The following is a 12527-nucleotide window of genomic DNA, read 5'->3' on the forward strand; positions in this document are numbered from 1 at the left end:
CTTTCCAGGTGTTTCCAATTCTTCGCCTGTATAACTGGAGCACTGTTACTTAAAAACTAAGCAGTGTATCTGGACTGGTCCTAAAATTTGGGGAGGCTATAGAACTGAAAACAACTAGAGTCGTAATAATAATAATACTTTAATAATCATAGCCAACTTAAGTTCCAAAAACGTTTAGCCCTCTAACAATTCCGTAAATCGGACTATTTTAAAGAGGAGGAAACAAGATCAAAGAAGATAACTTCCCCCAAGTCATATATCTTGTAAGTGACAGAGTTGTGTGACTCCAGATTCCAACCAAGTTCTTACCAAGGGCGGGCTTGCAGAAATTTGGACATTAGTCCTACCAAAATACATTTTTACCTAAACAACAGAAAATTATCTCAACTGATGCCAACTTACATGCTGCTCTCCAACAAAACAGTCAGAAATCTCCATGGCAACATCATAACTCCAAGGAGCTTTAGTATTATAAGGTAGTTTATTTCTAGAGGATAAATTTTATACCTGTCTCCCCCTGCTGGTTTAACAAAGACATGCCTGAAGCTTTAGCAAAATGAGCAAACCATTACTGTAATGAGCAAACCACTACTTTAAGGCAGTAGTTCTGAAAGTGTGATCCTCACACCAGCAGCATCAGACTTTACATACTTGTCAAATGGAATATGTTGGGCTCTTCCCCCAAATTTACTGACTCTCAGTAACTCTGCGGTGGAGTACCAGCAACCTAAATTTTAACAATCTCTCCAGGGTCGGAAGCTGTGGAGAGCAGTAGGGGTGTGGTCAGGGATTCAGTCACTGATGGGGTCCCACTTCTTTCAGATCCTTGGAATTATCTTGGTACCTTTTTCCTATCCATCAACACATTTAATTTTTTCCCCCTTGACTGTATTTTCTCAAATTAATTCGGGCTCTCCTGGACTCCAGCAAAACTGGTTTCTGGAGTACCTACTTTGGGTCACCAGGTTGACCTTTCTAATGTGCTACATTAATCCTGAACATCATTTCAGTGGCTTTCCATTATCTATAGTTTAGTCAGAGGTGAATCATCCGTTCCACATTATTATGGTCCAGGGTGGGGGGCAGGCAGCAGATTGTTATATTACTGTTGTCCTTTAAAATTCTAATTATTGCTTCCATACGTTTAAAATATTTTATAATTCATTTTCAGACCCTGAAAAATGTGGTCTGCTTTTGTTTTCAAAATAGGCATTTTTTTTCTAAATAAGCTATTAAAGATAATATTCAAAAGTTGTAAAAGTCATAGAAGAATAAGTTGTTTTAGAAATTTACAACTTGGGGCGCCTGGGTGGCTCAGTGGGTTAAGCCTCTGCCTTCAGCTCAGGTCATGATCTCAGGGTCCTGGGACTGAGTCCCATTGGACTCTCTGCTCAGCAGGGAGCCTGCTGCCTCCTCTCTCTCACTCTGCCTGCCTCTCTGCCACTAGTGATCTCTCTCTGCCAAATAAGTAAATAAAATCTTTTAAAAAAAATTTACAACTTGTTTTGTTATAGCGTAAGTGGAGGACCCTTCCTCAGATTCAAAACAAGTTGCTCTGCTTTTCTTCTTCCTTTATTGGAGGACCTAAATATTCTCTCTAATTCAGTGGATGCCAACACACACTCTATCCTTGACAGGTTGCTGGCAGTGTGTATGTGTGTGGGGAGTGGGACGGGGGAGCCTGGTGAATAGGGAAGCCCTGATAATGGTGTTTGCCAGTTTCCAGGTGTATATACTCCCAAGCTACCATTGTGATGTCACTGATCATGGAGTTGGGGAAAGGTGCTCCTCGTATAGTATTTTCACCGTACAGATATGATCAACATAAATAACCTCAAGAGCACAAATAATAACACTAGATTTATAAAATAATTAGGCAATTGACAAGTTTCGAATGTATATTATCTTTGTTTTTAATACAATTTACTTGTAAGTTTATATAATTTGATTTTTAACGATTTTTAACAACTGGTTTGAAATAGTCTTGAAAATTTAACAATAGGGTTTTGCAGGTGGCAAGCATGCCTTCCGTATGTCTCCAGCAGGATCCAACATACCGCTGTTTACTGAAAATCCAAGGGAACACAGAAAAGACTAAACTGGAAATTCCCAAGGGCTGGGACCATAACTCTTTCTGCTCATCATTTTATCCCACTGAATACAGTGCTTGGTACATAGCAGGGGCATGGCAAATAATAGACCTTCCAGATTTTTTTTTTTTTTTTTTTGGACCTTCCAGATTTTTAATGAAATCCTTATGTGCTTTGGTCTCTGGTTCTGATATGGAAGTCTTTCCGGATTTCTGCTTCTACTTTCTAACATCCTAAAGAACTGAGCTCACCAACCACACCTTTAGACTCTAAAATTTAGAGCCTCCCTTTCATTTAAAAAAAAAAATGTGTTTGTTCAGTCATTTATTGCCAGTAATTACTGAGCACTTTGTGTGTGCAAAGCATTGTTCTATGTGCTGTTCAGAGAGATGAAAACAGTAGCTCAACACTCCCAGTGCTTACCTTCTAGTGGGGAAAAGAATCAAGTAGTTAATTTCAGATAGTAGTAAGTGATATAGGGAAAATAAAGCAGGGAAATGGGACACAACGTGCTGTTTTAGAAAGGCATATCAAGGAAGATCTCTCCAAGCTAAACTTTGAGCCAGACACCTGAATGATGAAAAGGAGCTGGTCATAACAAGTTCTGGGAATAGAGCCTTCTAGGTTTACAGGAACAGCAAGATCCAAAACCATAAAGCTAAAACATGCTAACAGATCAGAAGAAGAACAAAAATGCCTGTGTAGCCCAAATGTGCAGAGCAAAGGCTGTATAGTCAATTGAATCAGATTCATAGGCAGGAAACAGATCTCAGAGGCAGCAGTGAAGAGCGTGAATTTCAGAGGAAGAATTTTTTTTAAATTTATTTATTTGACAGACAGAGATCACAAGTAGTCAGAGAGGCAGGCAGAGAGAGAGAGGAGGAAGCAGGCTCCCTGCCAAGCAGAGAGCCCGATGTGGGACTCCATCCCAGGACCCTGGAATCATGACCTGAGCCAAAGGAAGAGACTTTAACCCACTGAGCCACCCAGGCGCTCCCAGAGGAAGGATTTTTACACAAAGTTAGAGGGTTAAAATTTCTGAATCTATGTTAGGGAGTTGGGAATAAGGCAGGGGAATAACTTTAAGTGATGGTTTCATCGTCTACCCAACCCACAGCCTGGTCTGGAGGCAGCCACCTGAGCCCCTTTCATACTCCTCACCGCCCCCAACACCACCACAAACAGAGGGGTTTTCATCACAAGCGATGATCAGTGATAGGGGTGTGAAAGCAGAAACATGGCTGCCATCAACGTATAAATGAAACTTAGGTGTGAAATCTGTTTTAGCACCAGTGGAGGGCAGGCTTCAAAGGACACCTGAATACTTTTTCCTTTGTTCAGGTTCCAAACCGAAAACAAGTCTTAAGCCCTCTGCACCTGGATGTTCTATTTGGAACATTCTGTAGCCAAACTAATGAGAGTTCTCTCCTTGGTGAGTTACAGAGACTGCACTAGGTGTAGTTGTCACACAAAGGAAACATTATTTGCAGCAAATCAGGAGACCATGGAGAATAACTTCCAAAGCTAGCTTCCGGAGTTAGTGGGTTTCTTTGAACAGAAGGATGAATATTCAGAAAGGGGAGCTTTGTCATTGCATGTAAAGACGGGCATAAGTTTGCACAGGTGCATTTAAAAGACATGCCTACACAGGTATCCTATGTTATGTTAATGAAGCTCGTGCTCCTCCTTGGGCAGAGATTTTAAGGGTATAATGAGGTCCGGGTAATTGTCAGACATTCCATGGTCCCTCTGCTCTGTTGTAAATCAGCGGTCAATCTCACAGTGCTCTAGGCTGTGGAGTTTTCCCTGTTGTTTGCCTCAAAAAGATAAGGTTAACATTCCCATGAGGAAGAACGCTGTCCATAGGGGTCTTGCTGGTGACAGTTGTAACCTTATAACGCTGTGGGGCACAGTTTCACTTCCTCTCGCCTCCCTCCTTTCCTTCACTTAATTTCTTCTCTTTCCATGTCAAAGTCCCTTTTCTGAAGAAGCCTTTCCAGACCTCCCAAGTTGAATTAGACATAATCACAGAATTTGCTAAGGTTACTGAATGGTTACCATATGCTAGATCCCTGCCCACCGCTTCCCAGTTGTTATTTAATTCCCATCACAAGGCATGCGAGAGGCACTATTATCATCTCCATTTCAGATATGGTAACCAACGCTTGCAAAGGCTAACAAATTTGCCAGGGCTCACACAGGAAGTGGCCAAAAGCAGAATCTCAAACTCAAGATAGATCAAGGGTTTTAAATACTCCTGGCATGGTTCACTTAATCCTCTGAATTATAATTTTCTATTTATTTTTTTATTTTTTTAAAGATTTTATTTATTCATTTGACAGAGATGGCAAATAGGCAGAGAGGCAGGCAGAGAGAGAAAGAGAAGTGGAAGCAGGCTCCCCACTGAGCAGAGAGCCCAAAGTGGGGCTCGATCCTAGGACTCTGGGATCATGACCTGAGCCGAAGGCAGAGGCTTTAACCCACTGGGCCACCCAGGTGCCCCTAATTGTCTATTTAAAGGACTATCTCCTTCTCCTTAAGAGCAGCTTCTTTGAGAGCAGGAATGGTGCCTTACCGTCATTTAATACCGTGCCTAACACGAGAGGTGTTCAATAAATTTTTATTGAATGGTTAGATATTAAATGGCATATGAAAGTGTCTTTTTTAGAAAAAGATTTCTTTGAGAGAAAGTGCTCACAAATGGTGGTGGGGGAGGGCAGAGGGAGAGAATCTTCAAGCAGACTCCCTGCTGAGCACAGAGCAGGACTCAATCTCATGACCCATGAGATCATGATCTGAGCTGAAACCAAGAGTCTGACTCTTGACTAAGCCACCCAGGTGCCCCTGAAAGAGTCTTTTAAAATAAGTCATATCTCTTTATCTCTTTATGTTATGAAAGTTCTGATGATGGAATTATCATTCTTATATGGGACACAGAAGATTTTATGGAATTAGCATTTGAGCTGAGCCTTAAGGATTTTCTAGGAGGAATCTGCAGGGTGTTTTGGGAACGGTGAGAATACTGATGTCAGCTAACAGGCATGAATATGATTGATAGAAGACGGGGAGAGTCAATAAGTATTTGAGAGCCCATTGGTCAGACAATGTTCTAGGGATACTGTGATAAACAGAGTCCAACCTCTCCTGAAGACAGAGATTACGGATACTAATAGGTATGAAAATAAATCAAGGCAATGTGGTCGAGGGTATGTATGAGGAAAACGTTAACTAGTGTCATGGGGATGAGGGACAGATGTTAAGAATACTGAACAGGTGCAGTCAATAATACTTAGCTATAGATTAGGGAGGGAACTAGAAAAGGGAGAAGTGTTAAACCTGGATCAGGGGGAAAATGATGGTACTGGAGTAATAGTTTTTTTTTTTTCCCCCCCAAGATTTCATTTATTTATTTGACAGGCAGAGATCACAAGTAGGCAGAGAGAGGGGGGGAAACAGGCTCCCCAATGAGCAAAGAGCCCGATGCAGGGCTAGATCCCAGGACCCTCAGATCATGACCCGAGCTGAAGGCAGAGGCTTTAACCCACTGAGCTATCCAGGAACCCCTGGAGTAGTAGTTCTGAAGGGAGTATTATTTCTGAAGGGATTAATAGCTTTATTTCGTGCCAAGCATAAAGAATCTAACCGAATGTTCGGGGACGAACCTCTTACAAGAGAGGGTGACCCTTCTCTGTTTCACAGACTAGCTTTTTTTTTTTTTTTTAAGATTTTATTTATTTATTGGACAGAGAGAGAGATCACAAGTAGGCAGAGAGGCAGGCAGAGAGAGAGAGGAGGAAGCAGGCTCCCCGCTGAGCAGAGAGCCCGATGTGGGGCTCGATCCCAGCACCCCGGGATCATGACCTGAGTCGAAAGTAGAGGCTTAACCCACGGAGCCACCCAGGCGCCCCCACAGACTAGCTTTCAAGGGCAAAGGCCATGCGGTCGAGCCTGCCCATGCACAGGTGGCCAATGAGATTGCAACACACACAGGAAACTCCGCAGTGATGCTAGGTGACCAATTGAATTACAATTTATGCTAGCAGACATTTGAACCAGCCTATTACATCTTCATTAGGATTGGCGCCAAAAAGGCTCCCAAAGGGCCGGGGGGGGTGGGGGGTGAGGGGGTGGGGGGGTGGCCCATACTCCTTGGTAGCTAGGGAGACAGTATGCAACCCCCCACTGATCGATGTCTCCACCTGGCCTGACCCACCCTTGTATCTGGGCTTTGTTACCTGGAGCTGGTTTCCGGGACCTCCTGTCAAGTTTTTTAAATCCCCTGAGGGAAGGGGAGCAGGGACTGTTAACTTTAATGAAAGCCTCTTGCTAAATAGATCCTTACAACCATCCTGGAATGCCACATGATGGGGATGTGACTCTGTGAAAAACAAAACACATCTTACTTTCTGCTCTAACTGTTCTAATAGGTTTCTTTCTATTTCTGTGTGTCTATTTTTCCTTTCTTCCCTAGTTGTCTGTTTTTTCCACTGTCATTCTTCCTTATTTGAAATAATTACTAGCCATTTTCACCAGACAGGAAAGCAACAGGGTGACACTAAATAAGCAGTAGAAGATTAACAAGACGGAATACTATGCAGCTATTTTAAATGGTATTTATTTCAAAAATCTGTAGAAATATGGAAAATGTTTGGGATACCTGCGTGGTTCAGTTGGTTAAAACACCCAACTCTTGGTTTCAACTCAGGTCATGATCTCAGGGTCACGGAATCAAGTCCATTGTTGGGCTCTTTGCTCAGGGCAGAGTCTGCTCGTCCCTGTCCTTCTGTTCCTCTTCCCACTTGCTCTCTCTCTCTCTCTCAAATAAATAGTAATTTAAAAAAACTAAAAAATAAATAATAAATAAAATCTTTTAAAAAAAGAAATATGGAAAATGTTTGCCAAGCATTAATTTTTAATAACTGTTAGCTTAATTAAACGGGGAGGCCATTAGTGTTTCTAATAGTTCAGCTGCCTACATAAGCAAACTAAAACCGAACCTGTAAATGCCTCAAGATTAAGAAATCTAAACCCAAGCACAACCAATGACAGTCAACAAATAAGTTCTCAAATAAGGCAACCTTAAGCTGTAGGCAATCACATAATTTTCTTGCTTTGCTTCCACCTCTTCTCTCTAAAAGTCTTTCCCCCATCTCCTGTCAAGTGGAGAGCTCCTAACACTTCTGGTTTGACATTGCCCTATTCAAACAGATTTTTTTTTTTAAGATTTAATTTATTTGACAGAGAGTACACAAGCTGGGGGAGCAGCAGGCAGAGGGAGAGGGAGAAGCAGGCTCCCCGCTGAGCAGAGAGCCCTATATGGGGCTCTATCCCAGAATTCTTGGATCACAACCTGAGCCAGAGGCAGATGCTCAACTGACTGAGCCACCCAGGATCCCCCCAAACAGATTTTTGCTCAAACTTAAAAAAAAAAACTTTTTTAAAGTAGGCTCCATGCCCAGCACAGGCTTTGAACTCACAACCCTGAGATCGAGAGTTGGATGCTTAACTGATGGAACCACCCAGGTGTCCCAAACTTAAAATTTTTAATATGCCTCAGTTTACATTTTAACATTACAAATGTTGTACACACTATGACTACAATAATTTTTTAAAGTGCAATAACTAGGGGCACCTGGGTGGCTCAGTTGGTTAAGTGTCTGCCTTCAGTTCAGGTCATAATCCCAATGTCCTAGGATCGTGTCCCATGTGGGGGTCCTTGCTCAGTGGGAACCTGCTTCTCCCTCTGCCTACTGCCCCCCCACTTGTGCTCACTCTCTCTCTCACTCTATTTCAAATAAATAAATAAAATCTTAAAAAAAAAATGTGCAGGGGCACCTGGATGGCTCAGTGTGTTAAAGCCTCTGCCTTGGGCTCAGGCCATGGTCTCAGGGTCCTGGGATCAAGCCCCGCATCGGGCTCTCTGCTCAGCAGGGAGCCTGCTTCCCTCTCTCTCTCTGCTTGTCTCTCTGCCTACTTGTGATCTTTCTCTCTGTCAGATAAAAAAATAAAATCTTTAAAATAAAATTTTTTAAATGTGCAATAATTAAGAGATGGAATGAGAGAGTAACATTTAACACTGAAAGGTTTTTAGGATTGGGTATAATATTTTTCTCTCATTCAAAAATCTTCTGTATTATGTTATCTTTTCAACAATAAAAACATTAAAACAAGACGACTTAATCCTTGGGAAATGAAGATTTATTGGTTTAGGTGTCAGGGTGATAGATGTATTTTCTTTTATATAATTTCAATTTGATGCTGGGAAAATAAAAAACGTATCTTATTAAAAATGGACAGGTAGGGGCACCTTGTGTGGCTCAGTGGGTTGAGGCCTCTGTCTTTGGCTTGGGTTGTGGTCCCGGTGTCCTGGGATGGAGCCCCGCATCAGGCTCTCTGCTCAGCGGGGGGCCTGCTTCCCCCTCTTCCTCTGCCTGCTTGTAATCTCTGTCAGATAAATAAATAAAACCTTAAAAAAAAAAAGGACAGGTAATAAGATTTTAAAAATATATATTTATAAAAATGTCAAAAAACATTAAACACCTAGAAATAAGTCTAAAGCAAGATGTGCAAGACAACTACAAAATATTGCTGAGAGAAATTAGAGAAAAAGTAAATAAGTGGAGAAATATACCAGGTCAATGGGCTGGAAGATTCTGCATAGTTAAGACGTCTATTCTCCCTAAATTGAATGATAGACTTGATACTTGATACAACCCAAGCAAAATTTGTGGGGAAAATACAAAGAATCTAGTACAACTCTCACAATCTTGAAGAAAAAGATTGAAGTTAAAAGACAACACCATGAGAAATCAAAACCTACTATAAAACTATAGTAATTGAGACAGATTGATGTTGATACAAGAAAAGACAAAATAGAAAAACAGACCATAACAGAGTTTGGAAACAGACGGACACAAAAGTAGTCACTTGATTTACACCAAAGCCACCACTGCAATCAGTGGGGAAAGACGGTATTTTCAACAAAGCTATTGGGGGAAGGGCACCTGGATGGCTCAGTTAGTTAAGCATCTCCCTTTGGCTCAGGTCATGATCCCAGGGTACTCAGATCAAGATCCACATCAGGCTCCCTACTTGGTGGGGAGTCTGCCCCTCCACTTGTGTTTTCTCTCTCTCAATTAAATAAATTTTTAAAAAATTTTAAAAAGACAAGCTAGTGGGGGAAAATAAAGAACACTGACCCCTACCTCCTATCAAACAAAGATTAATTCAAAATGGATCATAAATCTAAATATGAAAAGTAAAAGAAGCTTTAGGGAAAAAAAGGAATAGAAAATTTTCATAATTTGAGGCAGGCAAACTATCTGGAACAAGATCTAAAACAGCATTAACCATAAAAGAAAAGATTGATAAATTAGACTTCATTAAAATTAAAACCTCTCTTCACCAAAAGACACCATTAAGAGTAGGAAAACGTAAGGCATAGAGTAGATTTTACTGCATGGATGGTAGCACCTCAGTAAAAATTGTTTTAGGGGCACCTGGGTGGCTCAGTGGGTTAAGCATCTGCCTTCAGCTCAGGTCATGATCCTAGGGTTCTGGGATTGAGCCCCAAATCCTGAGCAGGGAGCCTGCTTATCCTTCTCCCGTTCCCCCTACTTGCACTTTCTCACTCTCTGTCAAATAAATAAAATCTTTTTTTTTTTAATTTTTAATTTTTTATAAACATATATTTTTATCCCCAGGGGTACAGGTCTGTGAATCGCCAGGTTTACACACTTCACAGCACTCACCAAAGCACATACCCTCCCCAATGTCCATAACCCCACCCCCCTTCTCCCAACCCTCCTCCCCCCAGCAACCCTCAGTTCGTTTTGTGAGATTAAGAGTCTCTTATGGTTTGTCTCCCTCCTGATCCCATCTTGTTTCATTTATTTTTCTCCTACCCACTTAAGCCCCCATGTTGCATCACCATTTCCTCATATCAGGGAGATCTTATGATAGTTGTCTTTCTCCGCTTGACTTATTTCTTTTTTTTTTTTTTTAAAGATTTTATTTATTTATTTGACAGAGAGAGACCACAAGTAGGCAGAGAGGCAGGCAGAGAGAGAGAGAGGGAAGCAGGCTCCCCGCTGAGCAGAGAGCCCCATGCGGGACTCGATCCCAGGACCCTGAGATCATGACCCGAGCCGAAGGCAGCGGCTTAACCCACTGAGCCACCCAGGCGCCCCTCCGCTTGACTTATTTCGCTAAGCATGATACGCTCTAGTTCCATCCATGTTGTCGCAAATGGCAAGATTTCATTTCTTTTGATAAATAAATAAAATCTTTAAAAAAATTGTTTTAAATGGATAAGGAAAATTCCACTTCTAAAAGATGCGGTAGATATACCCTTCCCTATTCTTCCCACTGAGAACAGCTAATATCCTTGGACATTTTTGGTTTGCCTGGGTGGCTCAGTCAGTTAAGTGTCTGCCTTCAGCTCAGATCATGATCCCAGGGTCCTGGGATAGAGCCCTGCATTGGACTCCCTGCTCAGTGGGGAGTCTGCCTCTTCCTTTCCCCCTGCCCCTCACCCTGCTCATGTTCTCTCTCCTTGCTCTCAAATAAACAAATTTTTAAAAAGATGTTATTTATTTGGGAGAGAGAAAGATCGCGAGAGAGGGAACACAAGCAGGGGGAGTAGGAGAGGGAGAAGCAGGCTTCCCCTTTAGCAGGAATCACGACGCAGGGCTTGATTCCAGGACCCCGGAATCATGACCTGAGCTGAAGGTAGACACTTAGCAACTGAACCACTCACGCGCCCCAATAAATAAAATCTTAAAAAAAAATAAATTAGGGCGCCTGGGTGGCTCAGTGGGTTAAGCCACTGCCTTCGGCTCAGGTCATGATCTTATGGTCCTGGGATTGAGTCCTGCATGGGGCTCTCTGCTCAGCAGGGAGTCTGCTTCCCTCTCTCTCTGCCTGCTTGTGATCTTTGTCAAATAAATAAATAAAATCTTTAAAAAAATAAAAATAGAATAAAATAAAATCCATGGCGCCTGGGTAGATCAGTCGGTTAAGCATCTGCCTTCAGTTCAGGTCATGAACCCCGGGGTCCTCAGATCAAGCCCCACATAGGGTTCCCTACTCAGCAGGGAGCCTGCTTCTCCCTCTCCTGTTTGCCCTGCTGTGCTCTCTGTCTCAAATAAATAAAAATCTTTAAATGAATAAGTAAATAAATAAATAAATAGATAAAATCCTTGGACATCTTATGTGAAACAAACAAAAGAAGAATCTGAAAAGTGGAGAGACGGGTCTAGAGATCTCACTATGACACAGCAGTGTGTTCCCTGGGTTTTCTTTTTGCCTTATATATCCCTGACTGGGGGCTGGAGAAAATGGCAACCAGGAAATTCTCTATAGAAACCTGCCTTCTCTAGCCAAAGAACAAAGTAAGGAGCAAACCAGGAAGACAGAAAAAACTTTTTTTCCTGAGACATACCTACTACAGACATACACTACAAAAAAAAAAAAAAAAAAAAAAGCATCCCTTCCCCACTCCTGCCAGCTGGGGAACCTAGACTTCTACTTCACCAGGCTGTTAGGAGGAGCTACAGTCCTGGTACTGGAGTACTAGCAGAGAAGACTGAGTGCAGAGCGTGGATTTTGTCCCTTTTGAGTGGTAACAGCTTCCCCCAGTGCCACTCCACGGTGTCTGGGGTTAATGATTCATTGTGGCTACATGATGAAACCTCAAGAAAATCCCCAAAACATGAGATCTGGAGAGGTTCCAGGTTGGTGAACACATCCACATACGGGGAGGGTGATGTATCCCACCTAGAAAGATGAAATGTGTTAGATTTATCTATTTTAATGAAAGGGAATTATTTTCTCAATCAACTTTACTAAATTGCAAGAAGCTTTATAAGTTCTTTTCACTGGCTTTTTATACAATTGAGATATAATGGAAAATATTTATTCTTTTATAAACCTATTTATTTGGAATTTCTTTTCATTTATATGGGCCTTTGCTTTCTTCATCCCAATTTAAGTGGTCCTAAATAGGAGACCTACTCTCAGTTAACACAGCAGCAGCACTCATTAATGCTTTATCACAAAATAATAAATAGAATAAAAACTACAGTATGAGACAGGAGTCTTAGAACAACTACTCAATCTTTAAGTGCAAGTAAATACTAAAAATGAAGGTTCTATAAAAGAGTTTTGAGAACCCAGCATGGGCCATAAAAATAGAGTTAACTGGTTTGATCAGATTCTTTTTTTTAAAGATTTATTTATTTTATTTTTTTAAAAGATTATTTATTTGAGAGAGAGAGAGAGCATGAGCGGGAGAGGCAGAGGGACAGGCAAAGAGAATCTGAAGCAGACTTCCCACTTAGCATGGAGCCCAATGCAGGGCTGGATCCCAGGACACTGAGTTCATGCCAAGATGAAATCAAGAGTGGGCCACTTAACCCACTGAGCCACCCAGGCACT

Source organism: Neovison vison, chromosome 13 (genome assembly GCF_020171115.1).
Source record: "Neovison vison isolate M4711 chromosome 13, ASM_NN_V1, whole genome shotgun sequence".
Taxonomy (NCBI): domain Eukaryota; kingdom Metazoa; phylum Chordata; class Mammalia; order Carnivora; family Mustelidae; genus Neogale; species Neogale vison.